General features: G+C 47.1%; 1 pseudogene; it reads left to right on the top strand.

The window, feature by feature from the left end:
- Window positions 1-14,145: 14,145 nt before the first annotated feature.
- On the top strand, window positions 14,146-24,394 carry LOC103651918 (uncharacterized; annotated as a pseudogene).
- Window positions 24,395-27,090: the final 2,696 nt, after the last annotated feature.

The raw sequence follows: 27,090 nt of genomic DNA, 5'->3' as shown, positions 1-27,090 counted from the left end.
GAAAGACGCGATGCATAAGGGGAGCACGAAGACATGGTTGCCTTTCAAGGGGTCACCCTCCTTTTAAAGGCAACTCTCCCCGCTTGCGTCCTCAGCCATCGCAGGCTGAGTCTTCTCCATCACGCTCCAAGGTCCTCCCCCTACGACACGGGGGCTGGGTCCCACGCGTCATGCAAGCTGGCCCAAGGCAAAAGAAGCCAAACCGCCGCGCGCGGTGCGCACAACTGCCCAGCAGTTACGAGCATTCCTCCACTTTCGCCCAGACCAGCGGGTGAAAGGGCGGACCGCCATGCAGACGGCATGCAACCGCACCAAGTGGGCGCACCCTTTTGACTCCAACGCGCCCAGCATGGGGGCCCAGGCCCACACATCATGTAACCGGCGCGCCGGTTGCTACGTGCAAGATACTGCACCGCCACTCGCGCCACTACCGTGCCTCCTCGACTGCGGAACCAGTACCGCGACTCGAGGCAACCCCGCGTATGACCCAACAGTGCCAACCAGGCACGTCGGTCACGGGTCAGTCAGCCGCGGGAGAAGGCGCGACTGTCGATACGGCCAGAAATGGGCCGGCAGTAATGGCGGTGGCAGGCGGGCGGAAGCAGCGGTCAAGTCGTCAGCCAAGCTCACGTCCCCTCCAGGGACAGCGAGAGAACCCTCTCCCACGGCGTGAAGACGACGCGCCCGTGTTCCGTTCCTCGAACGACTCGCGCACGCGCAACGGCTGCCCCGCGAACCACTCGTCCCGTCGCATTAACTCTGCGGCGGGACAGGCGGCACCTTTGGCAGGAGAAGCGGGCGACGCTTCGCCTTCGCCATAATGACCGCGTCAAAAAAGGTGCGCCACGTCATTTGATTTCGTATCCTTTTCCTCTTTCTCTCTCTTACAACAGGGACCGGGAAAGGGGATGCCCCGAAAGGGATCCTTCTCCGCGAAGGAAACGGGCCCCGAGCCCCCCTACTGATCAGAGGTTCGAAGGTTGGCCCCTCGGAGGGGTTCAACCGCCGCCTCAGAGCACTCGGGCTCCGCGCCCACTACTGGTCAGAGGTTCGAAGGCCGGCCCCTTGGAAGGGTTCAACGGCCGCCTCAGGCCACTCGGGCTCCGCGCCCACTACTGATCAGGGGTTCGTAGGCTGGCCCCCAAAGGGTTCACAGCCGCCTCAGACGCAGAGCGAGGGATGACCCGGGGTACGTTCGATACATAACCAAGGCTCGGGCTACGCTCCCGAGGTACCCTAGGACATTTCCGAGACCAACGGGAACGATTTTGTAACAGAATCCCATCAGAGGGAGGCATCGAGCCCTCGAACCCCGTCAAAAGGGGACCGGGTCCGGCAAATCACCCGCAGGTACTTTTGGAGCGCGCCTCCGGGCCTCTAGCCGACCCCTAACAAATGGGGCACGGGCGTCCACTCGGATTACCCGTTAGCAGCTCACTGGAAGACACCATGTTCGGCGCCCTCCAAGGGCAACATGGCGCTTTTCCCCCCTCCTCCTTGCAGAAAGGCGACACAGGGGCGTATGTAAAAAAGTCGAGTCTGTCCTTGACCGTCCTCTCGCTCTGTGCGGGGGCTCGGGGGCTGCTCTCGCAAACCCGGCTCCGGCCAAATCGTTGACAGCGTCAACATACCGGCCTGAGAACTTGGGACCCGACCATGCACCCGGGCTACGGCCAGCTCGCATGAGGGAACAACCAGACCGGCCGAAGCATCGCGAAACGCATTAAGACCTCGAAGGAGTCAAACCACTCCTCCGAGGCCTTAGGGGCTATACTCGGCGGGTGCGTTCACGCACACCCACCGGAACAAAACGCAACCGAGAAAGGCCAGTCCCCTTGCAAAAAAGTGCGACAAAAGCCTCCAAGCGAGTATTAACACTCCCTTCGAGGCTCGGGGGCTACTGTCGGGGACCATAATTAGGGGTACCCCCAAGACTCCTAATCTCAGCTGGTAACCCCCATCAGCACAAAGCTGCAAAGGCCTGATGGGTGCGATTAAGTCAAGGCTCGGTCCACTCAAGGGACACGATCTTGCCTCGCCCGAGCCCAGCCTCGGGCAAGGGCAGCCGACCCCGGAGGATTTACATCTCGCCCGAGGACCCCCTCCAGCAACGGACACACCTTCGGCTCGCCCGAGGCCCAGTCTTCGCCAAGAAGCAACCTTGGCCAAATCGCCACGACGACCGACCGTATCGCAGGAGCATTTAATGCAAAGATGGTCTGACACCTTATCCTGACACGCGCCCTTCAGTCGACTGAGCCGAAGTGACCGCAGTCACTTCGCCGCTCCACTGACCAGTCTGACAAGAAGACAGCGCCGCCCGTGTCGCTCCGACTGTTGTGCCACTCGACAGAGTGAGGCTGACAGCGGCCAAGTCCGGCCTCGGGCGCCATAGGAAGCTTCGCCTCGCCCGACCTAGGGCTCGGACTCGGGCTTGGCCCCGGAAGACGACGAACTCCGCCTCGCCTGACCCAGGGTCGGGCTCGGGCTCGGCCCCGGAAGACGACGAACTCCGCCTTGCCCGACCCAGGGCTCGGACTCGGGCTCGGCCCCGGAAGATGACGAACTCCGACTCGCCCGACCTAGGGCTCGGACTCGGCCTCGGCCTCAGTCGACGATCTCCGTCTCGCCCGACCCAAGGGATCGGACTCAACCTCGACCTCGAAAGACAGACTCGACCTCGACCTCGGAGGAGCCTCCGCTCGTACCGACCACGTCACAGGAGGGGCCATCATTACCCTACCCTTAGCTAGCTCTGGCTACGGGGAACAAGACCGGCGTCCCATCTGGCTCGCCCCGGTAAAACAAATAATGATGACGCCCCACGCGCTCCGTGACGACGGTGGCTCTCAGCCCCCTTACGGAAGCAAGGAGACATCAGCAAGGACTCGACGGCCCCGATAGCTGTCCTTCCGCAAGGCTCTAGCACTCCTCCGAGGGCCACGACATCACACGAACAGGGTGCCAAAACCTCTCCGGCTGCCACGACGACATGTACTTAGGGCACTAGCTCCTCTCTGCTAGACACGTTAGCACACTGCTACGTCTCCCATTGTACACCTGGACCCTCTCCTTACGCCTATAAAAGGAAGGTCCAGGGCCCTCTTACAGAGGGTTGGCCGCGTGGGGAAGGACGGGACGACGCGTGCATAGGCCTCTCGCTCCCTCCCGCGCGGACGCTTGTAACCCCCTACTGCAAGCGCAGCCGACCTGGGCGCGGGACAAACACGAAGGTCGCGGGTTTCCCCTTTTACACCTGTCTCCCTCCAGCTTTCTCCCCCCTTCGCGCTCCGTCTCGCGCCGACCCATCTGGGCTGGGGCACGCGGCGACAATTTACTCGTCAGTCCAGGGACCCCCCGGGGTCGAAACGCCGACAATCCCGTTGTCGCTTCTAATCTTCTTGATCCTTAAGTCGAACTCATTTTGAGCCCGTCTCAAGAATCCCTTTAAGGTCTCTTGGGTTTGAGATTTTTCCTGCAAAAAGAACACCCAAGTGAAGCGAGAATAATCATCCACAATAACTAGATAGTACTTACTCCCGCCGATGCTTATGTAAGCTATCTGGCCAAATAGGTCCATGTGGAGTAGCTCAAGCGGTCTGTATGTCATCATGATGTTCTTATGTGGATGATGAACACCAACTTGCTTCCCTGCTTGACATGCGCTACAAACCCTGTCTTTCTCAAAATGAACATTGGTTAGTCCCAAAATGTGCTCTCCCTTTAGAAGCTTATGAAGATTCTTCATCCCAACGTGGGCTAGTCAGCGATGCCAGAGCCAACCCATGTTAGTCTTAGCAATTAAGCAAGTGTCGAGTAGGGATGGCAATTTTACCCGCGGGTTCGGATATCCATGGATATCCGACCCGTCAGATTCGGGTTCGGGTACGAAATTTAACCTGCGGGTCTCACCCATACCCGACTCGTGATAAAATCAGGTCGGGTACGGGTTTTATCTTGCACCCGCGGGTTTTGGCGGATATCCGAAATTATTTCAGTTTTCACTTTTCAATTTCAGCCCACAAGAAAACCGGCGGACCGGCCCAATGTCCATCTCTATTCACCAATCACCAGAAACCCTAGTCTCACTCTCACACGCAGGACAGGACGCAGCCACGCAGCCACGCAAATCTCTCGCTCTCACGTCTCACCTCTCTCTGTCTCTCAGCCGCCACCGGCCACCGCCAGAAACCGAGCGCGACCGTCCTCTGGTTCATCGCACGACCGCCAGTAAGCCGGCTCGTGGGACAGCGCTAGATCTGCCCCGGCGGCGGCCGTCCATCGCACGGCTGTGCCGGCGTCGAGATGGAGACGCAGGCCTTTGGTTGCCCTGCTCCCTACTGGCTGCCGCGGTGCCGCCTGCGCCCTGCCCGCCCAGCGACCAGGTTCCCTGCCCAGTGCGGCAGGCCGGCAGTGCCCCTGCGTCAGCAACTCAGCGTCTCCAAGAGAAATTAGCGTTGGACACTGCAGCAGCACTATCATTGTCTCCAAGGGAATTTAGCGTTGGACACTTGACAGCAAGCAGCAAGCCCGCCAAACGCTAGTGCACACTTCACACGCACACTGCACACAGCACTATCTTGTTTTTTTTGTTTTACCTTGTCATTTGTCAACCATGTGTCCATGTGTTTTATTTGTGTGAAGTGTAATTATACCCGCGGGTATCCGATACCCGCCCGATACCCGATGGATACGGGCACGGGTACAAAATCCTACCCGCGGGTATAGTCGCTGGCGGGTATGAGTAATACCCGCGGGTATTGTCGCGGGCGGATATTTACCATACCCGACCCGAACTTGACCCATTGCCATCCCTAGTGTCGAGTTTAGCTCTATCAAAATCTACCAAGTATAGCTGACCCTCTAACACTCCCTTAAATGCTACTAAATCATGACTTCTTCTAAAGACAGTAACACCTATATCCGTAAAGAGACAGTTGTATCCCATTTTGCATAATTGAGAAACAGAAAGCAAATTGTAATCTAAAGAATCTACAAGGAAAACATTGGAAATAGAGTGGTCAGGAGATATAGCAATTTTACCAAGTCCTTTGACCAAACCTTGATTTCCATCCACGAATGTGATAGCTCTTTGGGGATCATGGTTTTTCTCGTAGGAGGAGAACATCTTCTTCTCCCCTGTCATGTGGTTTGTGCACCCGCTATCGATGATCCAACTTGAGCCCCCGGATGCATAAACCTACAAAACAAATTTAGGCCTTGTTTTATGTACCCAAACGGTCTTGGGTCCTTTCACATTAGAAACAAGCACCTTGGGTACCCAAACACAAGTCTTTGACCCCTTGTGTTTGCCCCCAACATATTTGGCAACTACTTTGCCTGATTTGTTAGTTAGCACATATGATGCATCAAAAGTCTTAAATGAAATGTTATGTTCATTTGATGCAATAGGAGATTACTTTTTAGGCATTTTAACATGGGTGGAACGCCTAGAGCTAGAAGCCTCATTCTTATAAATAAAAGCATGGTGAGAAACAGAATGAGTTTTCTTAGCATGAATTATCCTAATTTTATCCTCAGGATAACCAGCAGGATATAGAATATAGCCTTCGTTACCTGAGGCATGGGAGCTTTGCCCTTAACAAAATTGGGCAATCTTTTAGGAGGGGCATTAAGCTTGATATTGTCTCCCTGTTGGAAGCCAATGACATCCTTAATGCTAGGGCGTCTCCCACTATAAAGCATGCTACGAGCAAATTTAAATTTCTTATTTTCTAGTTCATGCTCGGAAATTTTAGCATCTAATTTAGCTATATGATCATTTTGTTGTTTAATCATAGCAAGGTGATCATGAATAGCATCAATGTTAATATCTCTACATCTAGTACAAATAGAGACATGATCTACGCTAGATGTAGAGGGTTTGCAATCATTTAATTCAACAATCTTAGCATGTAAAATAGCATTCTCATCTCTAAGATTGGAAATAGAAGCATTGCAAACATCTAAGTCTTTAGCAATTAATTTTTCATTCTCAATTTTAAGGCTAGAGAGGGATGCATTCAATTTGTCAATCTTAGCAATCAAATTAGCATTATCATTTCTAAGATTAACAATTGAATCATCACAAACATTTGATTTTTCAACCTTAGCAATTAATTTGGCATTTTCATTTCTAAGGCTAGAAATGGTGTCATGGCAAGTGCTTAGCTCACTAGTTAATTTTTCACATTTTTCTACCTCTAGAGCATAAGCATTTTTAGTCTTAACATGCTTTTTGTTTTCCTTAATAAGGAAGTCCTCTTGGCTATCCAAGAGTTCATCCTTCTCATGAATAGCACTAATCAATTCATTTAATTTCTCTTTTTGTTGCATGTTAAGATTGGCAAAAAGAGTGAGCAAGTTATCCTCATCATCACTAGAACTATCCTCATCACTAGAGGTTGCATACTTAGTGGAGGATCTTGATTTTACCTTCTTCTTCTTGTCGTCCTTTGCCATGAGACACTTGTGGCCGATGTTGGGGAAGAGAAGGCCTTTGGTGACGGCGATGTTTGCGGCGTCCTCGTCAGAGGAGGAGTCGGTGGAGCTCTCGTCGGGGTCCCACTCTCGGCAAACATGGGCGTCGCCGCCCTTCTTCTTGTAGTACCTCTTCTTTTCTCTTCTCTTTCCCTTCTTGTCGTCGCCCCTATCACTATCACTTGATAATGGACATTTTGCAATAAAATGACCGGGCTTACCACACTTGTAGCAAACTTTCTTAGAGCGGGGCTTGTAGTCCTTCCCCCTCCTTTGCTTGAGGATTTGGCGGAAGCTCTTGATGATGAGCGTCATTTCCTCGTTGTCGAGCTTGGAGGCATCGATGAGAATCCTACTTGGTGTAGAATCCTTCTTCTCTTCTTCTGTCGCCTTGAATGCGACGGGTTGCACCTCGGGTGTTGAGGTGGTGCCTTGCTCGATGATTTTCTTAGAGCCTTTGATCATCAATTCAAAGCTCACAAATTTTCCTATCACTTCCTCGGGAGACATTAGTTTATACCTTGGATCACCACGAATTAATTGAACTTGTGTAGGGTTAAGAAAAACGAGTGATCTAAGAATAACCTTGACCATCTCATGGTCATCCCATTTGGTGCTCCCGAGGTTGCGCACTTGGTTCACCAAGGTCTTGAGCCAATTGTACATTGCTTGTGGCTCCTTGCCTTGGTGAAGCATGAATCGACTGAGCTCCCCCTCGATCGTCTCCCTCTTGGTGATCTTGGTCACCTCGTCTCCTTCGTGCGCGGTCTTGAGCACGTCCCAAATCTCCTTTGCACTCTTCAACCCTTGCCCCTTGTTATACTCCTCTCGACTTAGAGAGGCGAGGAGTATAGTGGTGGCTTGGGAATTGAAGTGCCGGATTTGGGCAACTTCGTCCGAGTCATAGTCTTCATCCCCCGACGATGGTACCTGTACTCCAATCTCAACAACATCCCAAATACTAGTGTGGAGTGAGGTTAGATGGTGCCTCATTTTGTCACTCCACATATTATAATCTTCACCATCAAACATGGGTGGTTTGCCTAATGGGACAGAAAGTAAAGGAGTACGTTTGGAAATGCGAGGATGGCGTAGGGGAATCTTACTAAACTTCTTGCGCTCATGGCGCTTAGAAGTGACGGACGGCGTGTCGGAGCCGGAGGTGGATGGCGATGAAGAGTCGGTCTCGTAGTAGACCACTTTCTTCATCTTTTTTTTCTTCTCGCCGCTCCGACGCGACTTGTCGTGTGAAGGGGATCCCTTCACCTTGTTGCCGGACTCCCCGGATGGAGCCTTCCCATGGCTTGTGGCGGGCTTCTCGCCGGTCACCACCTCCTTCTTGGCGTGTTCTCCCGACATCACTTCGAGCGGTTAGGCTCTAATGAAGTACCGGGCTTTGATACCAATTGAAAGTCGCCTAGAGGGGGGTGAATAGGCAAATCTGAATTTTATAAACTTAAGCACACACTACAAGCCGGGGTTAGCGTTAGAAATATAAACGAGTCCAAAAGAGAGGGTGAAAACAAATCACAAGCAAATGAAAGCGGATGACACGGTGATTTATTTTACCAAGGTTCGGTTCTTGCAAACCTACTCCCCGTTGAGGTGGTCATAAAGACCGGGTCTCTTTCAACCCTTTCCCTCTCTCAAACGGTCACCTAGACCGAGTGAGCCTTTCTCTTCAATCAAATGGGACACTAAGTCCACTACAAGGACCACCACAACTTGGTGTCTCTTGTTTTGATTACAAGTGAGTTGAACACAAGAAAGAAGGAAGAAGAAAAGCAATCCAAGCGCAAGAACTCAAATGAACACAATTGTCTCTCTCGCTAGTCACTATTTAATTGGAATGATCTTTGGACTTGGGAGAGGATTTAATCTCTTTGTTTGTGTCTTGGAATGAAGTCTATAGCTCTTGTATGAGGTTTGATGGTTGAAAACTTGGATGAATTGAAGTGTGGTGGTTGGGGGTATTTATAGCCCCAACCACCAAGTTGACCGTTGGTGGAGGCTACTGTCGTATGGCGCACTGGACAGTCCGGTGCGCCACCGGACACTATCCGGTGCGCCAGCCACGTCACTCAACTGTTAGGGTTCGACCGTTGGAGCTTCTGACTTCTTGGCCACCGGACAGTCCGGTGGTGCACCGGACAGGGACTATTCACTGTCCGGTGCGCCTTCTGGCGTTGCTCTGACTTCTACTCGCGCAGGCGCGTACTGTTCACTTTTACTGTACCGTTGCAGACGACCGTTGGTGCTGTGTAGCCGTTACTCCGCTGGCACACCGGACAGTCTGGTGCTACACCGGACAGTCCAGTGAATTATAGCGGAGCGACTCCCAGAATTCCCGAAGGTGAGAAGTTCAGACTGGAATTCCCTGGTGCACCGGACACTGTCCGGTGGCACACCGGACAGTCCGGTGCACCAGACCAGGGCTGCCTTTGGGTTGTCTTTTGCTCTTTTTATTTGAACCCTTTCTTGGTCTTTTTATTGGTTTGTTGTGAACCTTTGGCACCTGTAAAACTTATAATCTAGAGCAAACTAGTTAGTCCAATTATTTTTGTGTTGGGCAATTCAACCACCAAAATTCATATAGGAAAAGGTGTAAGCCTATTTCCCTTTCACCCTGTCCCTTAAGGGTATGGGGACTCGTCCTCAAGTCTCCACTTCGCCTGACCCTATATCTAGGTCTTATGTTGGGCAACCTCGTCTCAAAACTCCGCCTTGCACAACCTAGAGGTCGGATAGTTCGCCCGATTGCGTATATCTGAAATTTGTGGGGTTGTTCAACGATGAACACTCCGAGCGTGGGAACGTACGAGTTAGATTCTAACATAGGCGTGTGACACGAATGATGACACAAGGGTTGGTATGTCATTTTATAGGCCTCATTTGTCATGGCATGGCGTCTGCCATCGGCTCAACCACTCCATCACAGGGGAGTCAATGAAGGACACCGAATGAACCACTGCAAGACATGATGACACATAACGACAGGCTTTGGGATAACGATGGCGTCGCTATAGTACCTTGACAGGAGAAGAAAGGGTCATCCATAGAGTCCTTTGACTGGCGAGAACCCAAAGGACAAGAAACTACATGATAGGGCCCAACCCCTACTTATTTCATTCGATCCTTAGAACTCATGTAACGGATCCTTCTCTCACCTTGGCCTAAAAAGGGAGGGAAGGATCACAATCCAGGACAAGCAACCACTTGCACTCGTAGGACTAGACAACCTTTACGATGTCGAGGAAGTGTCCTTGGCTTGCCTCGATGCGTTTCTTAAGGAGTTTGGGGACGCTTTAGTAGGTTATTGAAAGTCGCCTAGAGGGGGGTGAATAGGCGGAAACTGAAATTTATAAACTTAAAGCACAACTACAAGCCGGGGTTAGCGTTAGAATAAAATCGAAGTCCGGAAGAGAGGGCAAAAATAAATCAACTAAGAAATAAAGCGAGTGACACGGTGATTTGTTTTACCGAGGTTCAGTTCTTGCAAACCTACTCCCCGTTGAGGTGGTCACAAAGACCGGGTCTCTTTCAACCCTTTCCCTCTCTCAAATGGTCACCTAGACCGAGTGAGCTTTCTCCTTAATCAAACGGGTCACTTAGACCCTACAAGGACCACCACACAATTGGTGTATCTTGTTTTGATTACAAGTGCTTTGAAGAACAAGAATGGGAAGAAGAAAGCGATCCAAGAACAAGAGCTCAAAGAACACGAGCAAAACTCTCTCTCTAGTCACTAGGTGTTTGGAGTGAATTTGGGACTTGGAGAGGCTTTGATTCTATTGAATTGTGTCTTGTATTGATTGCACTAGCTCTTGTATTGAATGAGATGTCTGAAAAACTTGGATGCATGGAGTGGTGGTGGTTGGGGGTATTTATAGCCCCAACCACCAATTCAGCCGTTGGGGAGGCTGTCTATCGATGGGCGCACCGGACACTGTCCGGTGTGCCAGCCATGTCACCCAACCGTTAGGGTTCTAACGGTTTCGACCGTTGGAGCTCTGACATTTTGTGGCATCGGACAGTCCGGTGCTGCACCGGATAGGCACTGTTCACTGTCCGGTGCGCCTTCTGGCGCTGCTCTGTCTCTGCGCGAACTGTCAGCGCACTGTTCACGTTGCAGGCGACCCTTGGAGTCGACCATTGCGCTCGCTAGTCGTTGCTCCGCTTGGTGCACCGGATAGTTCGGTGGCACACCGAACAGTCCGGTGAATTATAGCGGAGCGGCGCCTGAGAAAGGCGAAGAGTTCAGCCTGTACGGTCCCTGGTGCACCGGACACTGTCCGGTGGCACACCGGATAGTCCGGTGTGCCAGACCAGGGTTCTCTTCGGTTTCTTTTGCTCCTTTCTTTTTGAACCCTAACTTGATCTTTTATTGGTTTGTGTTGAACCTTTAGCACTTGTAGAATATATAATCTAGAGCAAATTAGTTAGTTCAATTATTTGTGTTGGGCATTCAACCACCAAAATTATATATAGGAAAAGGTTTGACCCTATTTCCCTTTCAATCTCCCCCTTTTTGGTGATTGATGCCAACACAAACCAAAGCAAATATATAAGTGCAGAATTGAACTAGTTTGCATAAGGCAAGTGCAATGGTTGCTTTGAATTAAACCAATTTATACTTTCACTAGATATGCGTGGATTGCTTTCTTTCTTTTAACATTTTGGACCACATTTGCACCACTAGTTTTGTTTTTGCAAATCTTTTTGGAAATTCTTTTTCAAAGTCTTTTGCAAATAGTCAAAGGTATATGAATAAGATTTCAAGAAGCATTTTGGACCACATTTGCACCACTTGTGATGTGGAGTGTTGGCGAAGGGTAAATGATACCGATAGAGTGGAGTGGAAGCCTTGTCTTCGCCGAAGACTCCATTTCTCTTTCAATCTATGACTTAGCATATGAATAAACTTGAAAACACATTAGTCATAGACATAAAAGAGATATGATCAAAGGTATATAAATGAGCTATGGTGCAAAGTGTCAATCAAAGTTCTGAGAATCAAGTATATTTAGCTCATTCCTAAGTTTGGTAAAGGTTTTCTCATCTAAAGGTTTGGTAAAGATATCGGCTAATTGTTCTTTGGTGCTAACATAAGCAATCTCGATATCCCCCTTTGTTGGTGATCCCTCAAAAAGTGATACCGAATGGCTATGTGCTTAGTGTGGCTGTGTTCAGCGGGATTATCCGCCATGCGGATTGCACTCTCATTATCACATAGGAGAGGGACTTTTCTCAATTTGTAGCCATAGTTCCTAAGGGTTTGCCTCGTCCAAAGCAATTGCGCGCAACAATGGCCTGCGGCAATATACTCAGCTTCAGCGGTAGAAAGAGCTACTGAGTTTTGTTTCTTCGAAGCCCAAGACACCAGGGATCTCCCTAGAAACTGACAAGTCCCTGATGTGCTCTTCCTATCAATCTTACACCCTGCCCAATCAGCATCCGAATAACCTATTAAATCGAAAGTGGATCCCTTGTGGTACCAAAGTCCAAACTTAGGTGTATAAACTAAATATCTCATGATTCTTTTCACGGCCCTAAGGTGAACTTCCTTAGTATCGACTTGGAATGTTGCACACATGCATACAGAAAGCATAATATCCGGTCGAGATGCACATAAGTAGAGTAGAGATCTTATCATCGACTGGTATACCTTTTGATCTACGGATTTACCTCCCGTGTCGAGATCAAGATGCCCATTGGTTCCCATGGGTGTCTTGATGGGCTTGGCATCCTTCATTCCAAACTTGGTAAGTATGTCTTGTATGTACTTTGTTTGGCTGATGAAGGTGCCCTCTTGGAGTTGCTTGACTTGAAATCCTAGAAAATACTTCAACTCCCTCATCATAGACATCTCGAATTTTTGAATCATTATCCTACTAAACTCTTCACAAGTAGATTTGTTAGTAGACCCAAATATGATATCATCAACATAAATTTGGCATACAAACAAATCATTTGCAATAGTTTTAGTAAAGAGGGTAGGATCAGCTTTTCCGACTTTGAAGCCATTAGTGATAAGGAAATCTCTTAGGCATTCATACCATGCTCTCACTACAAGAAACTGATAAATGTTCGTGGGTAAAATTAAGAAAGTGGGTACCTAGGTTCTTACTTGAGTTAAGTTCATGGGTTATATTAAGAACGTGGGTACCCACGTTCTTAAGTTAAGTTCGTGGGTCCTAGATAAAATCGTCGAACTTAACGAGTTAGGAACGTGGGTACCCACGTTCTTATGTTAAGTTCGTCGGGCTTGTGGACACCGTCGAACTTAATCCTGAAAACCTAGATCCAAAAATCCCACGCGCGCGACTCTCTCTCTCTCACCCTGTCTCATCCCGCCCACACACGCTCCTCTCTCTCCAACGCCAGGCCGCGCCGCCGCCGCGCCACCGCCAGTAGCCCGCGCCACCTCGAGCTCTAAGCAGGCGCAGGCCTCGTCCGCCACATGCTCGTCTGCCGCGCGCGGCTCACCTTCGAGGCGCTCCGCAGCAGGTACCAGCGCCAGGAGACCTCCACCGGTGTCCGCAACCGTCATGACCTCCGCGCCTCCAGCCAGATGCTCTCCGCCGGCCACTGGCTCCACCGCGAGGTCCGCCTCATCGGTGACATCCTCGGCGTCCTCGTCGGCGACGCCTTCTACTACCGTGCCGATATCTGCATCGTCGGCCTCCACACCGCGCCTCAGGCCGGCATCGGCTACATCCCCGGTAGACTCCTCGATGTGGGCCAGTCCATCGCCACGAGCATCGTCTCCTCCGTAGGGTACCTCGACGACGAGGATACCGGCGACGTCCTCGTCTATACAGGCAGCGGTGGCCGCCAGCGCAACCGCGTGAACCACTCCACCGACCAAACGCTCGAGCGTGGCAACCTCGCACTCCACAACAGCTACCAGTACGGCGTGGAGGTGTGCTTCATCCGGTGCCACGACGTCGACCAAGGCCCCCACTGCAAGGTCTACGTCTACGACGGCCTCTACAGGGTCGTTAGCTCCACTTTCGACCCCTAATGTGTTCCTTCAGTTTGTGTTGCGCGACAATGAGGACGAATTGTTCCCTCACCTGATGGTTTTTGCCATGGAGACCATCCCACCCATCCGTGAGCTGAGCATCAATTATGGAATTGATGAGGAGTTGAGTGCAAGCTGATGCTGGTTTTGAGGCAACAGTGTGGCGAAGGCTTACTGGACTTTTTAGATGGCAGTGTAGGCGAGGAATTTTTTGGGGATAACCATACATGATACCTTGGTTTAGTTTTGCGCTAGTTTGCACCCTCAAAATAGTTAGTTTTAGCTCTGAGAGTATCAAAAGGTGCTCACATTTCTGTTGTTGCCACTAATCCTTGCTTCAGTTATAGGGCTTACCTGCAAAAGGCATGTTGTTCTTTTACTAGTGTTGTGCTGGTATGATTAATGGTTGTCACAAAAAGACTGTTTAGCAACTATGTATTGTGGATGTTTTTGAACTAATCTTTTGTGGTAGTTACATGAATGAACAACTGCTTTATATAGGGGTTTGTTTGCCTTGGGCAAAACCCTCAATCTGGACAATTCACATGCATATATTCCATCATTCTTTTATTGTATTTTACAATGTCTTCAATTTTGTCATGCAATGCAGGTGAAATCTGTTTTCTTGGATGACGTACCACCTCACTGGGATGAAGACAAAGTGAGAGAAATTTTCGGGAAATTTGGTGAAATTGATAGCATACAACTTACTAGAAATATGTTCACGGCAGCACGAAAAGATTTTGGTTTCATTGGCTTTACAGCAAGGCAGTCAGCTTTAGACTGCATTAAGATGGTCAATAAAGATGGTGTTGGTGAAGGTAGTGGAAAGGTAACCACTTTAGCGCCATTTATTTTCTGTGTTGCCATTTCTCATTGTTTGATCCAGATATGTTTAATTACTATGTCTGAACTGAATTTATAGGTTCCCATAAAAGCTAGTTTACAAAGGCCAAGGCATGCTTTCAAGAAGTATTCCTGGCAAGGCTCAAGTTCCTTGCTAGGCGTTAGAAGAGGATTTGTAGATAAAAATTCTAGTGGTAGATTGAAAGGGAAATGTGCCCTTGGGCCATTTATAGTATATTTTGGTGATTAAGTGTCCAACACATATTAAGTGGGTTATTATATGCCAAATGATGAATGAAGTGCAAATCAACAAGAAGGTATGATTCTAGACTTAGTACATTAGTTTTTGTGTACTAATATATTTGTCTAAGTGCTAGAATCAGAGAAAAGAAAAGAAGAAAAGAACTTGGCTCGAAGCAGCCAAGACTCAGCTCAATCTGGCACACCGGACTGTCCGATGGTGCACCGAACAATGTCCAGTGCGCCAGGCTGGCTTCCGGCGAACCGGCAGCTCTCGGGAGTTTTTGGCGGCGTACGACTATAATTCACCGGACTGTCCGGTGGTGCACCGGACTGTCCGGTGAGCCAACGGCTGCCAGTGCAACGGTCGGCCGCGCAATCCGCGCGCGACGCGTGGCCCACGCCAACGGTCGGCTGGGGGCACCGGACTGTCCGGTGTGCACCGGACTGTCCGGTGTGCACCGGACAGTGTCCGGTGTGCACCGAACAGTGTCCGGTGCGCCAACCAGCCTGAAGTTGCAACGCTCGGCTGCGCCAGGAATGGAAGGAAATCGCGCACCGGACATGAACAGTGGCTGTCCGGTGCGCCACCCGACAGAAGGCAACTTTGGCCTTCCAAGAATGCCTCCAACGGCTCCTAGCTGCCTTGAGGCTATAAAAGGGACCCTTAGGCGCATGGAGGAGTTAACCCAAGCATTCCTTGATCATTCCTAAGCACCAAGACTCCATTCTCGCGCATTCGATTCTTTGAGATAGTGACTTGAGCTCCATTTGAGTAGAGAACTCCTCGAGTTGTGTTGTGAGCTCAAGTTGTGGCTTGTGTGCGTGATTGTGCTCTGGTTTTGAGTCTTGTGTGTGTTGCTCTCCCCTCTCTTACTTCCATGCTTCTTTGTGATCATCAATTGTAAGGGCGAGAGGCTCCAAGTTGTGGAGATTCCTCGCAAACGGGAGATAGTATAAGAAAGGAAAACACCGTGGTATTCAAGTTGATCATTGGATCACTTGAAAGAGGTTGAGTGCAACCCTCGTCCATTGGGACGCCACAACGTGGAATAGGCAAGTATTATAAATCACCGTGTCTTTTGTGTTGTCTTTTTTGTGACCATTATGTTTCACAAAAGCTCGGTCCTTAGCCACTTGGTCCTATTGCACTAACTCTTAACCAAGTTTTTGTGGCTACAAGTATTTGATTTTTACAGGATCACCTATTCACCCCCCCTCTAGGTGCTCTCAATTGGTATCAGAGTCGTTCTCTTCACGAAAGGGACTAATCGCCCGAAGGGATGGATCCTAAGGGAAAGGGGATGGTGGTCAACGATAAGGAGAAGGAGTCCTTCCTCAACGAGACGAGGGATGACAAGCCCACTGACTCTGGCTCAAGTCATAAGAAGAAGGACGGGAAGAAGAAGAGGCGCATCAAGGAGATAGTCTACTACGACAGCGACGAATCCTCTTCTTCACCAAGAGACGATGACTACGACGAGAAAAAGAAACCGGTTAACTCAAATTATTCATTTGATTATTCTCGTATTCCTTTTAATTCCAATGCTCATTTACTTTCAATTCCACTTGGGAAACCTCCGCACTTTGATGGAGAAGACTACTCATTTTGGAGTCACAAAATGCGTAGTCACCTATTTTCTCTCCATCCAAGTATTTGGGAGATTATTGAAAACGGAATGCATTTTGATAGTACCGACAACCCCATTTTCATTAATGAGCAAATCCATAAAAATGCACAAGCTACCACTGTTTTGTTAGCATCCTTGTGCAGGGACGAATACAATAAGGTGAGCGGCTTGGACAACGCCAAGCAAATCTGGGACACCCTCAAGATTTCTCATGAGGGGAACGACGCCACCATGATCACCAAGATGGAGTTGGTGGAAGGCGAGCTGGGAAGGTTCGCAATGATCAGGGGAGAGGAGCCAACACAAACGTACAACAGGCTCAAGACCCTGGTCAACAAGATCAGGAGCTATGGAAGGACGAGATGGACAGACCACGACGTCGTCCGACTTATGCTCAGGTCTTTCACTGTTATTGATCCTCATCTTGTGAACCTCATCCGTGAAAATCCTAGGTACACAAAGATGACTCCCGAGGAGATTCTTGGGAAATTTGTGAGTGGGCGGATGATGGTGAAGGAAGCATGATACGTTGATGATGCTCTCAATGGCCCTCTACCCGTCTACGAGCCTCAACCAGTTGCTCTCAAAGCAACAAGCAATAGGGAGGCGCTACCTAGCAAGGTGGCACAAGTTGAGGCGGCCGGGCTAAACGAGGATGAGAAGGCCCTAATCATAAAGCGCTTCAAGACCGCATTGAAAGGACGCAAGGAGTACCCTAACAAGAACAAAGCAAAGGGAAAGTGCTCCTGCTTCAAGTGCGGTAAGACTGATCATTTTATAGCAAATTGTCCTGATAACTATAGTGACCAGGAACAAGGAAAGGGCGGGAAGAAAGAGAAGAAAAAGAGCTATAGGAAGGCAAAGGGCGAGGCACACATCGGAAAGGAATGGGACTCTGACTGCTCGTCTTCCGATTCCGACGACGAAGGACTCGCTGCCTCAGCCTTCAACAAGTCCTCTCTCTTCCCCAACGAACGCCACACCTGCCTAATGGCAAAGGAGAAAAAGGTAAGCGTTCGAGAAACTCCTAAGTATACTACTTCAAGTGATGATGACTTTAGCGATGATGAAGTAGATTATACCGATTTATTTAAAGGTTTAGATAGAGCAAAGGTAGATCAAATTAATGAATTAATTGATGCCTTAAATGAAAAGGATAGACTTTTAGAGAAGCAAGAAGACATTTTGTATGAAGAGCATGACAAATTTGTTAGTGTACAAAAATCTCTTGCTTTAGAAACTAAAAGAAATGAAATTCTATCTTCTGAAATATCTGCCTGCCATGAGTCTATTTCTAACTTAAAGAGTGTTAATGATGAATTAAATGCTAAGCTAGAAGTAGCTAATAAATCTAGTTCATGTGTAGAACATGTTGTAATTTGCAATAGATGCAAGGATTTTAATGTTGATGCTTGTGATGAACATTTGATTTCCATTTCTAAATTAAATGATGAAGTAGCAAGTCTTAATGCTCAACTTAAGACTTGCAAAAGTGACTTTGATAAATTAAAATTTGCTAGGGATGCCTACACTGTTGGTAGACACCCCTCAATTAAGGATGGGCTTGGCTTTCGAAAGGAAGCCAAGAACTTAACAAGCCAAAGGGCTCCCATTCTCAACAAGGAGAAAGGGAAGGCCGCTATGGCCAGTAGCATTCAAAGGAATCACGCGTTCATTTATGATAGAAAATTTTCTAGGAATACTCATTATAATAGGAGTTATGATGCTTATGATTCACATGCTATGATTGCTTCAAGTTCTACTTTTGTGCATAGTAGAAGTAGGCCTAGGAAGGGAAATGTTATTCATCATATGCCTAGGAAAATGCATAATGAATCTGCTACTGTCTTTCATGCCTGCAACACTGATTTTGTACTTTCATGTAAAAATAAGAAAGTGGTTGCTAGGAAGTTGGGGGCCAAATTCAAGGGAGACAAGACTTGCATTTGGGTCCCAAAGGATATTGTGACTAACCTTGTAGGACCCAACAAGAGTTGGGTACCTAAAACCCAAGCCTAAATTGTCTTGCAGGTTTATGCATCCGGGGGCTCAAGCTGGATTATCGACAGCGGATGCACAAACCACATGACGGGGGAGAAGAAGATGTTCACCTCCTACGTTAAGAACAAGGATTCCCAGGATACGATTATCTTTGGAGATGGGAACCAAGGCAAGGTCAAAGGCTTGGGAAAGATAGCCATCACAAATGAGCACTCTATCTTTAATGTATTTTTAGTAGAGTCGCTAGGCTATAATCTCTTGTCTGTTAGTCAATTGTGTCACATGGGCTACAATTGTTTGTTTACAAATGTTGATGTATCTGTCTTTAGAAGGAGTGATGGTTCATTAGCGTTTAAGGGTGTACTAGATGGCAAACTCTACTTAGTTGATTTTTCGAAAGAGGAGGCCGATCTAGATGCATGCTTAATCGCTAAGACTAGTATGGGCTGGTTGTGGCATTGTCATCTAGCACATGTTGTGATGAAGAACCTTCACAAGCTTCTAAAGGGAGATCATGTGTTAGGACTAACAAATGTATGCTTCGAAAAAGATAGACCTTGTGCAGCATGTCAGGCAGGAAAACAAGTGGGAAGCACTCATCACAACAAAAATGTGATGACAACATCAAAACCACTGGAGCTACTACATATGGACCTCTTTGGACCCGTCGCCTACCTTAGCATCGGGGGAAGTAAGTATGGTCTTGTTATTATTGATGATTTTTCCCGCTTCACTTGGGTATTCTTTTTTGCAGGATAAATCAGAAACCCAAGGGACCCTAAAGCGCTTTCTAAGGAGAGCTCAAAACAAATTTGAGCTCAGGGTGAAAAAGATAAGAAGCGATAACGGGTCCGAGTTCAAGAATCTTCAAGTGGAGGAGTACCTTGAGGAGGAAGGAATCAAGCACGAGTTCTTCGCTCCCTACACACCACAACAAAACGGTGTGGTAGAGAGGAAGAACAAGACGCTCATAGACATGGCGAGGACGATGCTTAGATAATTCAAGACGCCCGAGCGGTTTTGGTCAGAAGCTGTGAACACAGCTTGCCACGCCATAAACCGGCTCTACCTTCATCGCCTCCTCAAGAAGACCTCATATGAACTCCTGACTGGTAACAAACCCAACGTCTCATACTTTCGTGTATTTGGGAGCAAATGTTACATTTTGGTGAAGAAAGGTAGAAATTCTAAATTTGCTCCCAAAGCTGTAGAAGGGTTTTTACTAGGTTATGACTCAAATACAAAGGCGTATAGAGTCTTCAACAAATCATCGGGTTTGGTTGAAGTCTCTAGCGACGTTGTATTTGATGAGACTAATGGCCCTCCAAGAGAGAAAGTTGATCTTGATGATGTAGATGAAGATGATGTTCCAATGGACGCAATTCGCACCATGGCGATTGGAGATGTGCGACCATAGGAACACCAAGTGCAGGATCAACCTTCTTCCTCAACAATGGTGCACCCCCAACTCAAGATGATGAACAGGTTCTTCAAGAGGAGGCATGTGATCAAGGGGGAGCACAAAAAGATCAAGTTATGGAGGAAGAAGCACCACGAGCCCCTCCAACTCAAGTCCGAGCGACGATTCAAAGGAATCATCCCGTCGACCAGATTCTAGGGGATATAAGCAAGGGAGTAACTACTCGCTCAAGACTAGCTAACTTTTGTGAGCATTACTCGTTTGTCTCTTCTATTGAGCCTTTCAGAGTAGAAGAGGCCCTGCAAGATCCGGACTGGGTGTTGGCCATGCAGGAAGAGCTCAACAACTTTAAGAGGAATGAAGTTTGGAGCCTGGTGCCACGTCCCAAACAAAACGTTGTGGGAACCAAGTGGGTGTTCCGCAACAAGCAAGACAAGCACGGGGTGGTGACAAGGAACAAGGCTCAACTTGTGGCAAAAGGTTATGTCCAAGTCACAGGTTTGGATTTTGAGGAGACTTTTGCTCCTGTGGCTAGGCTAGAGTCTATTCGCATTCTGTTAGCCTATGCCGCTCACCACTCTTTCAGGTTATTTCAAATGGATGTGAAGAGCGCTTTCCTTAATGGGCCAATCAAGGAGGAGGTGTATGTGGAGGAACCCCCTGGCTTTGAGGATGAACGATATCCCGACCATGTGTGTAAGCTCTCTAAGGCGCTCTATGGACTTAAGCAAGCCCCAAGAGCATGGTATGAATGTCTTAGATATTTTCTAATTGCTAATGCTTTCAAGGTTGGGAAAGCCGATCCAACTCTTTTCACTAAGACTTGTGATGGTGACCTATTTGTGTGCCAAATTTATGTCAATGACATAATATTTGGTTCTACTAACCAAAAGTCTTGTGAGGAGTTTAGCAGGGTGATGACATAGAAATTTGAGATGTCGGTGATGGGCGAGTTGAACTACTTCCTTGGGTTCCAAGTGAAGCAACTCAAGGATGGCACCTTCATCTCACAAATGAAGTACACGCAAGACCTTCTCAAGCGGTTTGGGATGAAGGACGCCAAGCCCGCAAAGACGCCGATGGGAACCGATGGACACGTCGACCTCAACAAAGGAGGTAAGTCCGTTGATCAAAAGGCATACCGGTCTATGATAGGATCCTTGCTTTATTTATGTGCTAGTAGACCGGATATTATGCTAAGCATATGCATGTGTGCTAGATTTCAATCCTATCCAAGGGAGTGTCACCTTGTGGCCGTTAAGCGAATTCTTAGATATTTAGTTGCTACGCCTTGCTTCGGGATCTGGTATCCAAAGGGGTCTACCTTTGACTTGATTAGATATTCAGACTCCGATTATGCCGGGTGCAAGGTTGATAGGAAGAGTACATCAGGGACGTGCCAATTCCTAGGAAGGTCCCTGGTGTCTTGGAGTTCTAAGAAACAAACTTCCGTTGCCCTATCCACCGCTGAGGTCGAGTACGTTGCCGCAGGACAGTGTTGCGCGCAACTACTTTGGATGAGGCAAACCCTCTGGGACTTTGGCTACAATCTGAGCAAAGTCCCACTCCTATGTGACAATGAGAGTGCAATCCGCATGGCGGATAATCCTGTTGAACACAGCCGCACTAAGCACATAGACATCCGGCATCACTTTTTGAGAGACCACTAGCAAAAGGGAGATATCGAAGTGTTCTATGTTAGCACCGAGAACCAGCTAGCCGATATCTTTACCAAGCCTTTAGATGAGAAAACCTTTTGCAGGCTGCGTAGTGAGCTAAATGTCTTAGATTCGCGTAACTTGGATTGATTTATAGCATACATGTGTTTTATGCCTTTGATCAAGTTACTTTATGCATTTATGAGATTTATTGTTTATGGTGCTCAAGTTGTGCAAGGGATCCCCGGACCTCACAAGTCCATGTGTGAATGATGCACATATTTAGGGGGAGAAGTGCTACAACTTGACCCTTTGAGACTAACATTTGTGCTTGAGTTTACTTGATGTAGCCTCAAAGGTGAATTGAAAGGGAAAGGTGAACTTGGACCATGCAAAGACTTCCACTGCACTCCGGTATTAGTGTACAAACCTCCAAGTTCATTCTTAAGCTCCTAGTGCCTTTTTGCTCTTAATTGACAATTTTGGTGAGGCAATGGGGTTAATGGGCCAATAATGATCCCGTTTTGGTGCTTCATGCCAAAGGGGGTGAAATTAAGGCCAAAGCAAATGGATCAGCTACCACTTGAGAATTTTGAAAATAGTAGAGTTAGAACTTTTGATTTGTCAAAATACTCTTATTGTCAAAATTTGGTCTCTTATGGGGAGAATGTTTGATTATGGGAAAAAGGGGGAGTTTTTGCTCTTAATCATTTTTACTCTTGGATTATCTCTCTTTGTGCCCAAACAAGTGTGTTTGACTTAGATATAGGAAAATGAATTTGATTTGCAAAAACAAACCAAGTGGTGACAAAGAACGATCCAAATATGTCAAATCTTGTCAAAGACTATTTTTGTTCTCAATTGCATTAATGTTGCACTTCTATTTGTTGCTTTTTGATGTGTTGGCATAAATCACCAAAAAGGGGGAGATTGAAAGGGAAATGTGCCCCTGGGCCATTTCTAGTATATTTTGGTGATTAAGTGTCCAACACATATTAAGTGGGTTATTATATGTCAAATGATGAATGAAGTGCAAATCGACAAGAAGGTATGATTCTAGACTTAGTACATTAGTTTTTGTGTACTAATATATTTGTCTAAGTGCTAGAATCAGAGAAAAGAAAAGAAGAAAAGAACTTGGCTCGAAGCAGCCAAGACTCGGCTCAATCTGGCACACCAGACTGTTCGGTGGTGCACCGAATAGTGTCCGGTGCGCCAGGCTGGCTTCCGGCGAACTGGTTGCTCTCGGGAGTTTTTGGCGGCGTACGACTATAATTCACCGGACTGTCCGGTGGTGCACCGGACTGTCCGGTGAGCCAACAGCCGCCAGCGCAACGGTCGGCCGCGCAATCCGCGCGCGACGCGTGGCCCGCGCCAACGGTCGGCTGGGGGCACCGGACTGTCCGATGTGCACCGGACAGTGTCCGGTGCGCCAACCAGCCCGAAGTTGCAACGGTCGGCTGCGCCAGGAATGGAAGGAAATCGCGCACCGGACATGAATAATGGCTATCCGGTGGCACATCGGACTGTCCGGTGCGCCACCCGACAAAAGGGAACTTTGGCCTTCCAAGAATGCCTCCAACGGCTCCTAGCTGCCTTGAGGCTATAAAAGGGACCCCTAGGCGCATGGAGGAGTTAACCCAAGCATTCCTTGATCATTCCTAAGCACAAAGACTCCATTCTCGCGCATTCGATTCTTTGAGATAGTGACGTGAGCTCCATTTGAGTAGAGAACTCCTCGAGTTGTGTTGTGAGCTCAAGTTGTGGCTTGTGTGCGTGATTGTGCTCTTGTTTTGAGTCTTGTGTGTGTTGCTCTCCCCTCTCTTACTTTCGTGCTTCTTTGTGATCATCAATTGTAAGGGCGAGAGTCTCCAAGTTGTGGAGATTCCTCGCAAACGGGAGATAATATAAGAAAGGAAAACACCGTGGTATTCAAGTTGATCATTGGATCACTTGAAAGGGGTTGAGTGCAACCCTCGTCCATTGGGACGCCACAACGTGGAATAGGCAAGTATTATACTTGGCCAAACCACAGGATAAATCACCGTGTCTTTTGTGTTGTCTTTCTTTGTGACCATTGTGTTTCACAAAAGCTCGGTCCTTAGCCACTTGGTCCTATTGCACTAACTCTTAACCAAGTTTTTGTGGCTACAAGTATTTGATTTTTACAGGATCACCTATTCACCCCCCTCTAGGTGCTCTCATAGAGGACACCACTCGGACAGATATATGCATTTTAGTCCTATAAGGTGTTCGTATTCAGATAATCATTCTCGCCGTCACTCTATTGATGTTGAAGAGAGGCATACTTCTGTGCGAGGATACAGAGCTTACTATAGAAGAGACTCTCCAGTGCTTGGTCGGTTTCTGAAGTATACAACCAAATTAACTTGTTTCCATCTTCCTTTCTGTCTCTACATGAATGAACTGTTATTTTGTACGTCTGATGTAGCCCCAAGCTATAAATACGGAAGGACACATCTGGAGACCAGAATCAGCGAAGAATATGCTGAGGGACGATACACTTGTAAATATCCAAAACACAGATACACGATGCATGGAACCATGGAGCAAGATGCATACCGCGGGATCAAGTATGGACATTCATACCAGGAGAGGGCACATAGAACTTGCCTAGATTGTAAGTTGTGTGGTCAAAATTACAATTACCCCAATGGTGAGTAATTTTCTGCAATCAGCGGTTGTCAGGAGGCATACTACCAGACAGTAAGTGCAAAAGTTCGGTTGCTAGTATTTTGTTGCGATTGGCTTGATGTTTATTGTTGCTGCTTCTGTTTCTTATTAGGACCGTGATCTGATTCCTTCAACTTCTCAAGTAGCATCTCATTGCGAGGGTTCTTGCTGCAAGGTGGGTATAAATAAGCATTAGATACTATTGGCAGAAGTTCACATAAACAGATCGAGGCAATTATGCAGTCAACTTCAAAAGGCAATATTTATTTCTGCATTCATTTATTCTTTGAAGTCTAGAGGTTGAAACTTTAAAGTCTAGAAGTTGTTTCAGTGTGTGCATGATATCAAATAGACTTGGGCTTTGGTGCAGTGGTGCTATCACACTGACAGCTACACCTAAAGCTACAACACATGTTTTGCATAAAGGAAGTGAAACAGTTTTTCTCGAACACACAGAACTCGCATCATTATATTAAGGAAGTGAAATATGATCGTACTTTTGCCGAAAAATAGTGTGTCAAAACTTAAATTGCTAAAGAATCTAAAATATAAACCTGTCGCTTAAAACAATTATTTTTAGATTTGTATAGTCTATAAATAGTTTTTTATAACTTAGTATCATTTTTCTATTGCTAATTTAGGATAATTATATATTTATTTTGATAGAATAGTAGCCTAAACACATGCATATTATTTTAGGTTAGATCTCTGACACTTGATGTCAGAGTTTGGGAGCCATCTGTAATCAATCTCTTTCAGTCATTAGTCTACATGTTTGTCAACAGTATTTGGGAAGAGACGCTGCCAGATGATAATTCAAGGTAATATTATTGTTTTGAATCTCTTTATGAAGTAATTCCATGTCCATTGCTCTCCAGGTAACAAACTCTCAACATTGTTTCTTTTGCAGTGCTGATGGATCAGACACATCACAGTACCTCTCTGTTAGCAAGCCTAAACACAAAGATGTATTCTCTGCCAAGGAGAAGTTTATTCATGCCAAGGTATTCACTACATTCACAACCGCTTATATTCCTTTGTTCTTTAGCAATGTATGGGGTGTTAAAAACCAAATTATCTCCATGCGAAGGATGATTGCACAAATATGACTCCTTAACACTTTAGGCTACTCCACTGCTGCTTGTTTCTTGTGATGCCAGCACTTTAGGCTAGGATAGATGTTTATCATGCTTTCCAATATCTTGGTGTACATGTCATTTTGTGATCTTCTTGGAAGCCACAGTTTGTGTTTATCATGCTTTCCTATATCTTCGTGTACATGTGATTTAATGCCAGCATTTTATGATCTTCTTGGAAGCCACATTTTGTGTTTATCATGCTTTCCTATATCTTTGTGTACATGTGATTTAATGCTAGTTGTATATTTATGAGAATTTTGGTTTATTTTGTAGGATTCCGGCTCTCATCAAGTGACTCCTCCCCCTCACACTGACTTTGCGGACAGATGTCTCAATTCTAGTGGTGGAGCTACGAACAACAATCTGATGTCCTGATCGAGAGCGATGGAGCTAATGTTTGAACTTATGAACTAAAAATGTGAACTATGGATGTGAACATATGTATTTGGACTTATGTGAATTTGTGAACTTATGTATTTGGACTTGTGTGAATTTGTGATATGAACATATATCCATGTGTTTGAAATTTGTATTGTATGTGATATTCTATGTTGCATGTATTTTATGTTTGTCTAATTTTTCATTTCTGTAATTTTTAGTTTTTTCTAGAAAAGGGATAAGAACGTGGGTACCCACGTTCTTAATGTTAAGAATTTGGGTACTGTCGAACTTAATGTGCAGCCCACGCAGGCCACATAAGTTCGACGGCCACGCGTCCCTATCGAACTTACAGTAAGAACGTGGGTACCGTCGAACTTACTTCTCTAAATTCGACGGCCCCCGTCGAACTTAAAAACGCACGTTCTTGATGTTAAGTTCGACAGTACCCACGTTCTTAATATTAAGTTCGACGGTACCCATGTTCTTAATGTTAAGTTCGTCAGGGCCGTCGAACTTACTTCTCTAAGTTCATCCAAAAATCGCCGTCGACTATATTCGTCGGTACACCCACGTTCTTACGGTAAGTTCGACGGCTTATTACATTAAGTTCGACGGTTTGTCACCCACGTTCTTTAACCAGTTTCCTGTAGTGTCTTGGGGCTTGCTTGAGCCCATAAAGCGCCATTGAGAGTTTATAGACATGATTAGGGTACTCACTATCTTCAAAGCCAGGAGGTTGCTCAACATAGACCTCTTCTTTGATAGGTCCATTGAGGAAGGCCCTTTTTACGTCCATTTGATAGAGCTTAAAGCCATGGTAAGTAGCATAGGCAAGTAATATACGAATTGACTCAAGCCTAGCTACGGGTGCATAGGTTTCACTGAAATCCAAACCTTCGACTTGCGAGTATCCCTTGGCCACAAGTCAGGCTTTGTTCCTTGTCACCACACCATGCTCATCTTGCTTGTTGCGAAAAACCCACTTGGTTCCTACAACATTTTGGTTAGGACGTGGAACTAAATGCCATACCTCATTCCTCGTGAAGTTGTTGAGTTCCTCTTGCATTGCCAACACCCAATCCGAGTCTCTTAGTGCATCCTCTACCCTATATGGCTCAATAGAGGAGACAAAATAGTAATGTTCACAAAAATGAGCGACTCAAGATTGAGTTGTTACCCCTTATGAATATCACTGAGGATGGAGTTCACGGGGTGATCTCTTTGAATCGCTTGGTGGACTCTTGGGTGTGGCGGTCGTTGACCCTGTTCTTCTTGATCATATTCCTTGTCTTGATTATTGTCATCTCCCCCTTGATCATTGTCCTCCTCTTGAGGTGGCTCATTGTCTTGATCTTGATCCTCATTTTGGGTTGGTGGAGATGCTTGATTGGAAGATGATGGTTGATATTGTGCTTGTGGAGGCTCTTCGGATTCCTTAGGACACACATCCCCAATGGACATGTTCCTTAGCGCGACGCACGGAGCCTCCTCATCATCTAGCTCATCAAGGTCAACTTGCTCTACTTGAGAGCCATTAGTCTCATCAAACACAATGTCACAAGAAACCTCAACTAAT

The sequence above is a fragment of the Zea mays genome, chromosome 3, assembly GCF_902167145.1.
Source record: "Zea mays cultivar B73 chromosome 3, Zm-B73-REFERENCE-NAM-5.0, whole genome shotgun sequence".
Taxonomy (NCBI): domain Eukaryota; kingdom Viridiplantae; phylum Streptophyta; class Magnoliopsida; order Poales; family Poaceae; genus Zea; species Zea mays.
Note: the sequence above shows the minus strand (reverse complement) of the source record. Positions and strands in the feature narration are given on the sequence as shown.